We start from the raw sequence: 16131 nt of genomic DNA, 5'->3' as shown, positions 1-16131 counted from the left end.
GACCCTATGGCAATGATTCTCAACTTTTTTCAGTTAGGACACATCAGGTGTGGATGCTGTTCTTATATGTGACATACTGCATATGTGACCCTTAGGGATCTTTGGTCCGACACAATACAGCAGTTCTTATGAGTTAAATGTAACCATGCTCTGCATCCACAGACGTCCAAGCTCCTCCCCCCCCCCCCAACAAGTGCAGATCATAACTAGAACATTTATCCGTGGAAGTCCCAATACAATTATTCTGATTCTCATGTCATCAGAGTAATAGCAACATAAATCTCTCTACCGGGCACATTGTGAAATGCACAACCTAAAGAAAATCCTAACTCAACATTCATTTAGCAAACATGTCATACAACAGTAGTACTAATGCAAGAACTCTAGCTGGGGGAATTTGGTGCAAAATAAAAAATTCTGCACTAAAAGTTTGGGAATTCTATGTACAGTATAATTCTGCATCTTTATTTGTAAATTTTTGTGCAGAATTTCTTCAAGCATAAGGCTATCTACTCCCCCAGCTTCTTCTTGCACCAGTAATATCGCTCTCCAGGTTCTAGCTTGCACAGCCTCTCTCACTCCCACATAGCTACAGGTTCCACCCTCCCCACCCTGATTAGCTTGAACCCTTCCCTTTCTCCAGCCTTTTCTGCCCCCTAGTTCTTTCTGCCCCTTAGCCCCCAACCCCTACCTCTCTGTATTATCTCTCTCCTTAGCCTCCACATTACCGTGTTTTCCTCAGTGCAGCCATAGGGAATCACTGCCACTGCCGACTTCTGGAAAAGAATGAAGAAAAGCAGTCTTGGGAAGGGGGATTGAGGCAAGAAGGGGGAGATACCAGACATGGCCGGGGGGAGGGGAAGGAGGGATGCCGGTCTGAGATGAAGGGGATGGAAGGAGGATGCAAGCAGGTAGGCCGGCCAGTGGCAGCAAGATGCCACTGCATGAAAAGTGCCGTCTGAGCCCCTTACCTCAGATGGCCTAATGATTGAGCTGCCACTGGTCTATATTGTATCACCCCTGTCTCTCCTTTCCTCTATGAGTGATCAATTGTTGTTTTAGGCTGCTTTGTATCCACCTCCCCAAATTAGTACTCACTAAGGAGGGCCAGCATATGAGAAAAGCAATTCTTTTAATTTCTTTACCAAGAGAAATTTACATTACAAGTGCTGGCTTATCATGTGGAGAGGAGGGGACACAAACATGTGGTCTGCCTCTCCCACCTAATGCTCTGGTTCAATTGTTTATATACCTTTTGTGTTAAGCAAGGCTTCAGCACTTATCTTCCTGAGAGATCATTCTGTTCTCTTTTATCATCATCTATCTTCCTTCAGGTTGCTAAATCCACATTCTCTTGTTTATACTAGTTTCTTTTCCCAAGGCCTGCTTGGCCGTAAGGGTATCATTAGACCATACATTCCTGAATTTACACAAGCTCAAGTTCTTTAATAAATTACAAGCTTTTCAATCTCTGATAAATTCCAGAGTGGCTTGTCAGCCTCTGCCCTTTTTGACCTGTGCTTGGGTGCTGACCTGTGCTCATATTTCTACACTCTCTCCTCATATGTTTTGTGGCACTTTATTCCTGAACCACTTCAAGTCTTTTACATCCTTAGCAAGATACAGCCTACAAACTGAACACAATATGCCAAGTGGAGCCTCACCAACAACTTGTACAGGGTCATCAACACTTCCTTTCTTCTGCTGGTTATACCCCTTTCTATGCAGCCTAACATCCCTCTGGTCGTGGCCACAGCTTTGTCACATGCCAGCTTATTTTCAAAACAGATCACTTGCTATCTTCTGACACAAATCGGTAGATGGCCGGCGATCTCCTGAACCCAGCCAAATCGGCATAATAGAAAGCCGATTTTGGCCGGCGCCAACTGCTTTCTGTCGCGGAGCCGGCCAAACTTCATGGGGGTGTTTTGGCAGGGTACAGAAGGTGGGACGGGACATGGTTACGAGATGGCCGGCTTCGTCCGATAATGGAAAAAAGATGGTCAGCTCTGATGAGCACTTCGCCGGCTTCACTTGGGCCATTTATTTTAGGACCAAGTGTCAAAACAAGTGCCCAGATGACCACCAGAGGGAATCGGGGATCACCTCCTCTTACTCCACCAGTGGTCACCAACCCCCTCCCACACAAATTTTTTTTTTTGCCAGCCTCTATGCCAGTCTCAAATGTCATACCCAGCTCCCTGACAGTATGCAGGTCCCTGGAGCAGTATTTAGTGGGTGCAGTGCACTTTAGGCAGGTGGACCCAGGTCCATCCCAACCTACCGGTTACACTTGTGGTGGTAAATGTTGAGCCCTCCAAACCCCCCCAAAACACACTGTACCCACATGTAGGTGCCCCCTTCACCCCTTAGGGCTATGGTAGTGATGTAGAGTTGTGGGGAGTGGGTTTTTGGGGGGATTTGGGGGGCTCAGCAAACAAGGTAAGGGAGGTATGCACCTGGGAGCAATTTTGAAGTCCACTGCAGTGCCCCCTAGGGCCCGGTTGGTGTCCTGGCATGTCAGGGTGGCCAGTGCACTACAAATGCTGGCTCCTCCCATGACCAAAAGGTTTGCATTTGGCCAGGTTTGAGTTGGCCGGGCCCGGTTTTCCATTATGGCTGAAAACCGAAGCCGCCATCTCTATATCCGGCGATATCAAAATCCGGCAATCTCAACATTGATCTAAATGTTGAGATTTGGCTGGCCCCAACCGTATTATCGAAAGAAAGATGGCCGGCCATCTTTTCGATATACGGTTGGCTCCATCCCTTTACGGCGCCGGCCATATAGATGGCCGCCCCCGGAGATGGCCGGCGTCGTTCGATTATGCCCCTCATGGTCACCTTAAGATCCTCAGACACCATCATCACAAGTCTCTCTCCTGATCTGTGCTTATATATCTCTCTCCTCCTATCTCATACATCTCCTTTGTATTTCTGCACCCCAAGTGCATCACTCTGTACTTTTTTGGCATTAAATTTTAACTGTCAGACTTTTAACCATTCTTCTAACTTTTGGAGATCTCTTCTCATGGTTTCTGCTTCCTCCAGGGTATCCACTCTTTTGGCTATTCTGACTATAATGGCTATAAAGGTGCAAGGAGATAGACTCAAGAACAACAGGAAATATGTTTAATGGAAAGGTGGGTGGATCCTGGAATTCCCTCCTGTGGAAGGGAAAGGGAAATGGGACTTGATATACTGCCTTTCTGTGGTATTTTGCAGCTACATTCAAAGCGATTTACATATTGTACCTGGGGCAATGGAGTGTTAAGGTCCAGGAGGCACAAACTAATAGAATCCTTAAAGCTGTGGGACAAAGCCAGAGAGTCCCTTAATGACAAAAGAGTGGAAATGAAGCACAGGGTTAACCTGCACAGGAAGGCTCTTCAGCCCAAGGCAGTAATGGAATGACTATTTTGTGGTTTCCAGAAGGAATGGGGGTGGGGGTAACCTTCATAGAACAGCAGTTCTATTCCAGAGCATTTTACTAGGCCATTTTAGTCTTTATCTGCTGTCATCTTGTATGTTACTGTTACTGGCTTCATCGCTTTCATCTGTCCCTTTTATCTTTTATATAATGTGTATGCTTCCTCTCAAATGAGCTTGCTCTCAAACCTCAGACTGCCTGCTATCTGGGGATTCAGCATGCAGGTTTCCTAGAGACAAGAGATATATCCAAGATGATTTCCCCTTTGTAGCTCTCAGGGATGAAAATATGGATGTGTCTTAACACTTAGAATAATCTCAGAGATAACAAAGGATTGATTAGTTAGCTTAGGGGAGACAGCAATACCCAGTGACAGCTGAATGTTTTTCATCAGGGATACTTAGTGATTCTCAGGAGAGGAAAATCCAGGTTTCAGCATAACACCAGAAGGTAAGAGGTACTGTATTCCCAACAGAGATCAGGGAACTTTCCTCAGAACATTTTATTCATTTGAAAAACATAACACACTCTCTGGTTTACTAAGCAGCGCTAGCGGCTGTCCATGCGCTAGTGCCGACATGGCCCAAAATGGGCCGTGTCGGCACTAGCGCATGGACAGCCGCTAGCGCAGCTTCATAACAGACTCCCTTAGTTTCACTTTACCAGACCCAAGAGTATATCTGTCCTTTGTGTGTGCATATAGATAGAGTGGCAAAGAAACAGAGATGTAGCCTGGCAACTGAGCTATGAGCTTAATAGCTTTTATTCAGCAGGTCTGTTTTCTTGTTTTCTTTCAGTACCTGGCACACTAATATTCTGTATTGGTCTTCTAGGGCTTAATTTTAAAACAAGATTCCTATGAGAGCCCAACAAGGATCCTGTTTTAAGCTTAATTTATAAAGGCAGGGTAGGAGCTAACGAGCCTCTGTAAAATAGGCTCCCAGAACCATCTCCAATAGTGAACAGATACCAATACACATGTTCACATCTGCTCTGAAACTTACCTTATGTGTGTGCCCACATATTTTATACAGTATGCACATATATTCCCATTCTATCTCCTTTCCATCCAAACTGTGCCCCTGGGAATAGGCACATAATTTCCTTACATATACTCTTGATGCATGTATAGAGTAGCACAATTCTATAAAAAGCCCTTTTCTGAATGTCATACAGGCTTTACATACCAGCTGCATAATCGGGTGATTTTTTTCCACTTACCTTTATGCCAGTGTTCAGCAGCCCTATCAGCTGATTATACAGTCCTAAATTTAAAGGGGTAACTTATCCATTACAAGTTAGGATTGCTAAGAAATGTTTCTGGTTAACTATTGAATATTCTATAACACACTCACAGAGCTTAAGAGGACACCAATATCTTCAAGCAACAAATCAGTCCTCCTTAGGTATAAATTACTGTAATCTAGTCTTTAGGTGCACACTTGATAATTATCAACAGGTTAAAAGGAAATTTGGAGGAAAAAACCTCAACAGACTCCTTACTTTTAGGCACCCAGCCAATCAATTCAAGGAGCACCTGCTGTCATCATCGGCAATAAAACCTCCATACACTATCTAATTTGTATAATAGGTCAAAAAATGCTGGGCATCCTGAAAAGATAAGTTTTGCTGAGTTTGGCTCAACTGATCATCTGAGAATGCATCTTCTCTGGGAACTCCCTCTCTACCTTGCACTTAGATAGGTCTTACATGTGAGCTCCTGTATGTCTTATTTCCTTGGCTTTTCTTCTTCTGTTGATGACCTTAGTTTGTCTTTTAATTCTAATTCCATTCTGCCTATCTGGACCTATGTCTGTTTTCTGGCCATATTGTGGAACAGTTTTCTATGCCTCTGACCTTTTACTACCTAGTGATTGGTGTCTATGCTTACTCTGTGGGGAACATCTTGAGTTTATGCTTTAATTTTTGGCAACCTCAGAGTATCAAAGGGCTGAACCTGAAGGGAAAGGAAGCTGCTGTAAGTGAATATGGTCCACCTAGACCCAGGATCCCTGATGTTTCTTACATAAGTACATAAGTATCGCCACACTGGGACAGACCAAAGGTCCATCAAGCCCAGCATCCTGTTTCCAACAGTGGCCAATCCAGGTCACAAATACCCGGCAAGATCCCGAAAAAGTTCAATACATTTTATGCTGCTTATCCCAGAAATAAGCAGTGGATTTTCCCCAAGTCAATTTAATAATTGAGTGAAGAAAAATATTCATATTAAATTTACTACTTTGTAGCTTCATCGCATGCCTCATGTCTACCTGTTCCACTCCACTCATTATTTTATAGACCTCTATCATATCTCCCCTCAGCAGTCTTTTCTACAAGCTGAAGAGCCCTAGCTGCTTCAGCCTTTCCTCATAGGGAAGTCATCCCATCCCCTTTATCATTTTCGTCGCCCTTCTCTGTACCCTTTCTAATTCCACTATCAGGCTTATTTTCGAAAGAGAAGGGCGCCCATCTTCCGACACAAATCGGGAGATGGGCGTCCTTCTCTCAGGGTCACCCAAATCAGCATAATCGAAAGCCGATTTTGGGCGTCCTCAACTGGTTCCCATCGCGGGGACGACCAATGTTCACAGGGGTGTATCAGCACTGTAGCGAAGGCAGGACTGGGGCGTGATTAAGAGATGGGCATCCTCGGCCGATAATGGAAAAAAGAAGGGCGTCCCTGACAAGCACTTGGCCGACTTTACTTGGCCCATTTTTTCTTGCGACCAGGGCGTGAAAAGGTGCCCGAACTGACCAGATGACCACTGGAGGGTATCGGGGATGACCTCCCCTTACTCCCTCAGTGGTCACCAACCCCCTCCCACCCTAAAAAAAAAACTTAAATTTTTTTTTGCCAGCCTCTATGCCAGCCTCAAATGTCATACCCAGCTCCATGACTGCAGTATGCAGGTCCCTGGAGCAGTTTTAGTGGATGCAGTGCACGTCAGGCAGGCGGATCCAGGCCCATCCCCCCCACCAGTTACATTTGTGGTGGTAAATGTGAGCCCTCCAAAACCCACTCAAAACCCACTGTACCCACATGTAGGTGCCCCCCTTCATCCCTTAGGGCTATGGTAGTGGTGTACAGTTGTGGGGAGTGGGTTTGGGGGGGGGTTGCGGGGCTCAACACCTAAGGTAAGGGAGCTATGAACCTGGGAGCAATTTGTGAAGTTCACTGCAGTGCCCCCTAGGTTGCCCGGTTGGTGTCCTGGCATGTCAGGGGGACCAGTGCACTACAAATTCTGGCTCCTCCCACAACCAAAGGGCTTGGATTTGGTCGTTTTTGAGATGGGCATCCTCGATTTCCATTATGGTTGAAAACCGGGGACGACCATCTCTAAGGTCGACCATCTCTAAGATCGACCTAAATGTTGAGATTTGGGTGTCCCCGACCGTATTATAGAAATGAAAGATGGACGGCCATCTTGTTTCGATAATACGGGTTTTCCTGCCCCTTCGTGGGGCCGTCCTGTGAGGATGCCTTCATGAACACTTGGGCACCCCGTTCGATTATGCCCCTCCACATCTTTTTTGAGATGCTGCGACCAGAATTGAACACAATATTCGAGGTGCGGTTGCACCATGGACCAATACAAAGGCATTATAATGCCCTCACTTTTGTTTTCCATTCCTTTCCTAATAATACTTAACATTCTATTTGCTTTCTTAGCTGCCGCAGCACACTGAGCAGAGGGTTTCAACGTATCATCAACAACCTTTCTTGGTCGGTGACTCTTAACATGGATCCTTGCATTACATAGCTATAGTTTGGGTTCCTCTTTCCCACATGCATCACTTTGCACTTGCTCACATTAAATGTCATCTGCCATTTAGACGCCCAGTCTCACAGTATTTCTTCACAACTCTGATAAGTGTTAAGAGTAATTTTCATTAATGGCTTGCCTGGAATTCCCAAAGTGAAGAATGCAGGAGAAAAGTAGGTGTGCCTGGGATTGAAACAGGAGGGACCTCAGCACTGAATAAGATTGTCACTAGATTAAGCTTGGACTCAGAGTAGCAAATGGATGATGTGGATTCTTTTGATGGCAGTGATGCCTATATAGAGGAGCAAGCATACCTAAATTCAGTATGGTTATATTAAAGAAAGTAGAGTGAGTACTAAAGTCACCCCCCCCCCCCTCAATATTCAGTGCTATTTAACCAGCCAGGATTGGCTCCTGGCTGGTTAAATAGCACTTAACTGCCTATCTGTGAATATTCAGTGGGAGATAGCCAGTTATCTCCTATTGAATATTCGTAGTCAGCGCTTAGCAGCTAACTGGTTATATCACGAGATATAACTGACTCTCCGTGAATATTCAGCGCATTGCTGGCTAAATTTGGCAGCTAAATTGGGCTGCCCAGATTACGTGGCGGGGAATAATCAAACGGCGCCGGAGAAATACATGGCCGGCGATGTATTTTGCCGGTGCTGCAAACAGCTGGCCAGACCCGTATTTTCGAAAAAGATGGCCGGCCATCTTTTGTTTCAATAATACGGTTCCGGCCAGCCAAATGCCTTGGATTTGGCCGGGGTTTGAGATGGCCGGCGTCGTTTTTTAGCGATAATGGAAAGTTATGTTGGCCATCTCAAACCTCGGCCAAATCCAAGGCATATGGCGGTGGGAGGAGCCAGCATTTTTAGTGTACTGGCCCCCCTGACATGGCAGGACACCAATCGGGCTCCCTAGGGGTCACTGCGGTGGACTTCAGAAAAGCTCCCACGTGCATAACTCCCTTACTTTGGGCGCTGAGCCCCCCAACCCCCCCCCCCCCAAAACCCACTACCCACAAAAGTACTGCACCCACTAAAACTGCTCCAGGGACCTGCATACAGCCTCTAGGACTTATTGCTGCTGTATAACTTTGGCACACCAGTTGACACCTGAAGTCCTTTATTTGAATAAACACATTTACTCACAGTTAACTGCAGATCAGAGGTTGTGCCCCACTGGCAAAGAGGCCCCTGGTACTAAGATAAGCAGTAGGTCAGAGCTGGCACAATGGTGTACAATGCCCTCTTTCAGCACCATTCAAGGTAAGAACTACGTTCTCTAACGTGGGTAACACAGGAAAGGGAACTAAAACTGGCTTACAAAAATGGCCACTACCGCATGGACTACAACAGGAAACAAAACAGGGCACACTCTGACCCAGTAAGCAGGGGGAAAGCACCAGGGGAGTAGAGCCTACCAACTACCAATACCTACACCCACCATAATGCATTGCTGATGTGACTCTGCAGTGCAAATAACAGAAAAGGTGTCACACTCACCCGAGAGTCATATCACAAGCAGGAAAATGCTGTCAGAGGACAGACCACATTCTGCTGTCATGGAGGTGGGTACGGCATTTGAGGCTGGCATACAGGCTGGAAAAAAAGTGTTTAAAGTGGGGTTTTTTGGGTGAGAGGGGGTTAGTGACCACTGGGGGAGTACGGGGAGGTCATCTCCGCTTCCTTCCGGTGGTCATGTGGTCAGTTTGGGCACCTTTTTGAGGCTTGGTCGTGAAAATAAAAGGACCAAGTGAACCCGGCGAAATACTGCTTAACGCCATATTTTTTTCCCATTATCAGCGAAAGCCGGCTATCTGGTAGCCACGCCCATCCCTGCCCATGTCCCGCCTTCGCTTCACCGCCTACACGCCCCTTTGAACTTTCGCCGACGAGGCAACGGGAAAGCGGCGATGCTGTAAAAAAAAAAAGCAGCTTTCGATTATACCGATTTCACCGCTTTTCCGAGATCGCCGGCCATCTCCCGATTTGTGTCGGGAAATGGCCGGCGATCAGTTTCTATTATGAGCTGGATAGTAACATAGTAGATAACGGCAGAAAAAGACCTGCACGGTCCATCCAGTCCGCCCAACAAGACAACTCATATGTGCTACTTTTTGTGTATACCCTACCTTGACTTGTACCTGTGCTCCCCAGGGCACAGACCGTACAAGTCCGCCCAGCATTATCCCCGCCTCCCAACCACCAGCCCCGCCTCCCAACCACCGGCTCTGGCACAGACCGTATAAGTCTGCCCAGCACTATCTCTGCCTTCCACCATCGGCTCTGGCACAGACCGTATAAGTCTGCCCAGCACTATCCCCGCCTCCCAAGCACCAGCCCTGCCTCCAGATCTCGACTAAGCTCCTGAGGATCCATTCCTTCTGCACAGGATTCCTTTATGCTTATCCCACGCATGTTTGAATTCCGTTACCGTTTTCATTTCCACCACCTCCCGCGGGAGGGCATTCCAAGCATCCACTACTCTCTCCATGAAAAAATACTTCCTGACATTTTTCTTGAGTCTGCCCCCCTTCAATCTCATTTCATGTCCTCTCGTTCTACCGCCTTCGCATCTCCTGAAAAGGTTCGTTTGCGTATTAATACCTTTCAAATATTTGAACGTCTGTATCATATCACCCCTATTTCTCCTTTCCTCCAGAGTATACATGTTTAGTTCAGCAAGTCTCTCCTCATACGTCTTGTAACGCAAATCCCATACCATTCTCGTAGCTTTTCTTTGCACCGCTTCAATTCTTTTTACATCCTTAGCAAGATTCGGCCTCCAAAACTGAACACAATACTCCAGGTGGGGCCTCACCAATGACTTATACAGGGGCATCAACACCCCCTTTCTTCTGCTGGTCACACCTCTCTCTATACAGCCTAACAACCTTGTAGCTACGGCCACCGCTTTGTCACACTGTTTTGTCGCCTTCAAATCCTCAGATACTATCACCCCAAGATCCCTCTCCCCGTCCATACCTATCAGACTCTCCCCGCCTAACACATACGTCTCCCGTGGATTTCTATTCCCTAAGTGCATCACTTTGCATTTCTTCACATTGAATTTTAATTGCCAAACCTTAGACCATTCTTCTAGCTTCCTCAGATCCTTTTTCATGTTTTCCACTCCCTCCCGGGTGTCCACTTTGTTACAGATCTTAGTATCATCCGCAAATAGGCAAACTTTACCTTCTAACTCTTCGGCAATGTCACTCACAAATATATTGAACAGAATCGGCCCCAGCACCGAACCCTGAGGCACTCCACTACTCACCTTTCTCTCCTCCGAGCGAATTCCAATCACCACCACCCTCTGGCATCTGTCCGTCAACCAGTTCCTAATCCAGTTCACCACTTTGGGTCCTATCTTCAGCCCATCCAGTTTATTTAAGATCCTCCTGTGGGGAACCGTGTCAAAAGCTTTGCTGAAATCTAAGATTATGTCCATAGCTCGTCCCTGATTCAATTCTCCTGTCACCCAATCAAAGAACTCAATGAGATTCATTTGGCACAATTTCCCTTTGGTAAAACCATGTTGTCTCGGATCTTGCAACTTATTGCCTTCCAGGAAATTCGCTATCCTTTCCTTCAGCATCACTTCCATTACTTTTCCAATAACCGAAGTGAGGCTTACCGGCCTGTAGTTTCCAGCTTCTTCCCTATCACCACTTTTGTGAAGAGGGACCACATCCGCCGTTCTCCAATCCCTCGGAACCTCTCCCGTTTGCAAGGATATATTAAACAAATCTTTAAGAGGACCCACCAAAACCTCTCTGAGCTCCCTCAATATCCTGGGGTGGATCCCGTCCGGTTCCATGGCTTTGTCCACCTTTAGCTTTTCAAGTTGTTGATACACACTCTCTTCCGTGAACGGTGCTCTATCCACTTCATTCTCATTTGTACTTTTTCCAGGCCTATCTTTGGCCACTATAAACTTAACTGGCTAGCACTGAATATTGGCTTACCTCGCTAGTTAATCCCATCTCTAGATCATTTATATATATGTTAAAAAGTGGTGGTCCCAGCACAGACCCTTGGGGAACCCATTATCTACCCTTTTCCATTGTGAATATTGATCATATAACCCTACTGTCTTTACAACGTTAGAGAAATTGTAAAAAATTAGAAAGGGCTTCGTGAAAATAACAACTGAGATGAACAAGATTAATTGGAGGAAAACAGTAAATGTGTATAAAATTAGGATTAAATAATCAAATGGAATTGTTACTCAACAAACAGAGAGCAAGGAACATTAGATTTAAGGAATCTGTATAAACATGTTAATTCCTTGTATAATCCAATAGCTTTTAATTTCAATGAATAAGGTTATTTCTAAGGCTGAAGATATTGCTCAATTCTTTAAGAAAAATTTGAGAAAGTAATGAATTCTTTGGCAATTCATAATTCTTCTTAAGTCAAATTTAATTCCAAATCATTAATTCAAGATTTAGGTATTGCATCAGATGGACTATGGGGCCATTTTCTATTACCAACTGATTTAGAAATCAAGGCAATGGTGACAAAATACTCTTCCTCTCATTACCAGTTGGATAGTTGCCCTACTTAAGTGATGAAAGAGGCTTCACAAGAGTTCATAGATTCATTATCCTGATGGTTGAAAAACATCATTTGTATAGGTAAATTCCCCATGTCATTGAAAATATATTTACACCTATTCCAAAGAACCTAAATTTATAACTGAGCGATGTGACCAACTAAAGGCCAGTTGCATCCATACCATTTTTAGCAAAGGTTATGAAGGGAATAGTTGCTAGACACCTTTATTCAGAACATTTTAATATTCTTCATTCATTACAATATGTGAAAATTAGATTAGGTTCTGAAAATGAAATTTGAACTTTAGAATGCATTTGATCTGGTGGATCATGAGTTATTAATGGAGATATTAAATTTCTATAGGATTAAGGGTGAAGTGAGTAGTTGGTTTAAAGGTCACATAGGTCTTATAGAGTCAAAATGGTGGATGCCATTTCTTCTTGGAGGTGGGGTGTGTGGATTACCTCAGGGCTTGCCCATTTCTCCTATACTCTTTAACATACTGATCGTTTCTGGACAGTTTCATTACGTCCAAAACTCTCAGCTTTAGGAGTCTGAGCTTTTATTTATGCAGATGACATTTACCATCTTTATACTTTTCATAAATGATTTAGGGTTCCTTTTACAAAGTGGTGCTACCGATTTGCATGCGCTGAATGCAAAGCCCATGGGAATTGAATGGGCTTCTCTGTAGTAAAAGGAACCCTTAATGATGAATTTACCAAAAATGAAAATGGGTTTAGCCCTAGTGGAAAATTGGGCACTTTGGGAGTTATTTTGGATAACGTTTTGACTTTTAAACCACAGGTACAAGGTATAACAAAAAAGGTTGTTAGAATTTCAAAGAAACAGAGGTGGATCAGAAACTCTTTTAAACCTGATCAGTTTAGGTTAATTGGCCAGTCTTTGATTTTATCACAACTGGACTGTTGTAATATAATCTATATGGCTTACAAAGAAAGATTGCCCGATTGCCATTCAGGGTTTCAAAATTTGATAGAGTAGCACCATTGTTTATTGAATCACATTGGCTTCCAGTGGATGCTCAAGCTATTTTAAAATTATATTATTTGGTATTTTTAATATTGAACGAACAGGCTGTAAGGTATATGTTAAATCTTATTGATCTACAGATAAATGTCCATTTTCTACATCCAAAGAAAGTAATGTACAAATCTCTATTTACCTTATTGTTCCCTTATCAAGTTCTAAGAGGTGGAATCTATTGCCTATTTTAGTATGGGTGATATCACAGAACAAACTATTTCGAAATTCTTGAAAACATTTTTGTTCCAAAGATTTGTTCTATCTACAAAATGAATGATATACAATTTGTTTATATAATGTTACGCTGCTAGGTATTCCTAGCTTTTCTTTTTGTTAGCCGCACTGAACCTTACAAGGTAGGTTGCAGGATATGTAATGTAATATAATCTCCCTTTCAGTCTCCCCCATGTGTTGCATCTCCCATTCCACTTAACCTTTGACCAGCATATCCCTCAATCTTCTCTTCTACCTCACACCAATAACCAATATCTCTTGTCAAGTCCTTTTATGTCACTGCCACTACCATTGCCAAAAATAACAGCAGAAGCCTTGGAGCCCATGCGTGCACTCAGTATCCTTCAGGCCTATGCCCTCCGATGTGACATTTTACATTGGAGGGGGTGGGACCTGCAGATGCTGAGCACACACATGAGCCCCAAGGCTCCACATTGCTGTTTTCTTTATGCTGCATTTGTTTCATTCTGAGGCAGTTCTTGTGCTTGGCAGTCTGGAGTGGAAGCAACCCCTGGCTTTTTGCCAAATTTGCTCAATGGTAGTTACACCCCTGATAGAGGAAATAAGAAGCTTTGTTGCTTCTTTCTGTCTGGCAAGAGAGCGTACAGGGCTCCCCAGCAGTGTCCTCGAAGAGGTGGAAGCGATGACCTCCCTTCACCTACAGGAAAGTAAAAGGGCATCATTTTGAGGCCTTCTTCATATTTGGGATCCAGCGGTAGTGCTGCCCCCAGCAAGTGCCATTTCTGAGGCGGCCGGAAACTATTTTTTTCTTACCGCTGGGGGGGGGGGGGGGTACCACTGGGGGGGGGTGGGGGGTTACCTGACGGTAATTGGACAGTGTCGCACATTGCCCGATTACCACTGGGTCAGTGCGAGAGTCCCTATCACCTCCTAAATAGGTAGAATGGGAAGGGCTCCCCCAGAAATGGCCATGCGGGAAATGTTTACTTACCACACAGCCATTTTCTTTTTTTAGCTTTTTACCCTCTGAAGCGCCAACGCTACAGCAGGACCCCTTTTACTACGGCTTGGTAAAAGGGTCCCTTAGTGCATAACTGCAAGGGTGGTATACACAAGGGTGGAGCATTGGCAGACATGGACATGTCACCCGAGGTGAACAACCTATAAAATACCATCAGCTGCATTCATTATATGGTGCTGTTAGGCATGCCAACTTACACCATCCATTGACCTGTTGTAAGTGAGCACACCTAAATTTAGCTGCAGTAACACAGCTTTGCGCTAGCATTCTATAATGATCATTATAGAATTGATAGTAAGCGAGTCCTTTTGTTGTGCGTACATCTTGGTTGTCACAAAAACACAAAACTAATGTGACTGCAATTTTTACAAATTAGTCCCCTGAACATTTACATAGTAACATAACACAGTAGATGACTGCAGAAAAAGACCTGCACGGTCCATCCAGTCTGCCCAACAAGATAACTCATATGTGCTACTTTTTGTGTATACCTTACCTTGATTTGTACCTGTGCTCTTCAGGGCACAGACCGTATAAGTCTGCCCAGCACTATCCCTGAACATTTAGCGGTCCTTTTATAAAGCAGCACTAAAAAGTGACCTTAGCTTGTCTTTATGCGGTTCTTTTCAGTGTACTAAGGCCATTTGTAGCGCAGTAGCAAAATGGTGGATTTTCAAAAAAGATTACCACGTGAGCCCTTACCGACATCTATTTTGTGGGGAATAAGACCTCACGTGCTAAACAGTTACCACACAGCAATGTAGCTGATTAAACTGATTACCGCAGAAACACTCTGTGAAAAAAATAAAAATAATTTTTAGTGCATGGTATGCATGTGGAAACCTCAAAGTTTGCCTGAGCGTGCCCCATGGCAAGCCCTTTTAAGCTGCGCTAAGCACGTGCTAGTGCTTACTGCAGGTTTGTAGAAGGAGCCCTTAAAGACCAAAAATAACCAATGTTTTTTTAAATATCATCCAAACAGCATATAATATATCATAATGATAATATAAATGATAAACAAATTTAAATAAAAAAAAATGGATCATTTGTGCTCAGAAATAATAAGTGCTACATATCAACACGCTCTAGTTGACACTAATACACTCTAAGGGCCCTGTTTACTAAGCAGCGTTATAGACTCGTTAACATTTTTAACACATGTTAACCATGTTTGTGCCTATAATATCCCTATGGGTGCCTACATGGTTAGCGCACACGCTAAGTGTACGTGCGCTAAAACACTAACACACCTTAGTAAACAGGGCCCTAATTGTGTTGATATAATTTTGGGATTTAGTTGGAAAGGACAGCGCATCATGTTTCATCAAAATTGATTGCACATTGCCAGAAAAATTTTCAACATTAAGATAAATAGTAGTACACAGCTTTTATGGATGTTTAACATCAGTTGTATTGCTAATGGCAGACTGCGCAATGATGGAAATGTGAGTTGCCTTTTCAGTTTGTTGATATGTTGTACTTATTATTGCTGAGCACACACAGTTTTTTTGAAACTTTTTAAAAAATTCTGTATCATTTATATTATCTATGATATATTTTATTCTGGTTGCTATTTTTTTTTAATTATTACACAATATAGATTATATTTAAAAAAAATACTGGTTGCTAATTGATAGTTAAGTTGGGCCTACACCTTGGTGCCAGTTTACAGAACTGTGGCTAAGAGTAATGGTTTAGAAATCCACATTATATTACACATTTTAGGAATAGCAAACAGTAAATACCTCCACGTAGACAGTACAATCAAATGCCTGCCTCAGTATCGATACTGAGCTGACGCCTTTGGGTAATGCTATGTGTCTGTATTTTCTCCTGAATGGAGTACTTTCGGCAATTTCTTTAATTCAGAACCTACTTGAATATCACTGTGACCCCTGAGGCAGGCGTTTGATTATGCCGAAACATGGACCGGGTCGGGTCATCTTGCCCAAGTAGCGAATAAAGCATCTTTTAAGCACCATTTCCTGTGTTGGAGCATCTGTTGGCCAGCCTCTGCTTTTATTTGATTGTACACTTTAGGAATGCCAGTTACTTTGGCTGCAGGAACTTACAGTGTACCACATTTTTGTGTTTGTTTTC

General features: G+C 43.9%; 1 protein-coding gene across 1 annotated transcript in view; it reads left to right on the top strand.

The window, feature by feature from the left end:
• Positions 1 to 16131, top strand: part of GPR158 (G protein-coupled receptor 158) — a 452345-nt gene that overhangs the window by 286544 nt on the left and 149670 nt on the right. The gene's annotated exons all lie outside the window — the stretch shown is intronic.

Source organism: Microcaecilia unicolor, chromosome 1 (assembly GCF_901765095.1).
Source record: "Microcaecilia unicolor chromosome 1, aMicUni1.1, whole genome shotgun sequence".
Classification (NCBI taxonomy): domain Eukaryota; kingdom Metazoa; phylum Chordata; class Amphibia; order Gymnophiona; family Siphonopidae; genus Microcaecilia; species Microcaecilia unicolor.
Note: the sequence above shows the minus strand (reverse complement) of the source record. Positions and strands in the feature narration are given on the sequence as shown.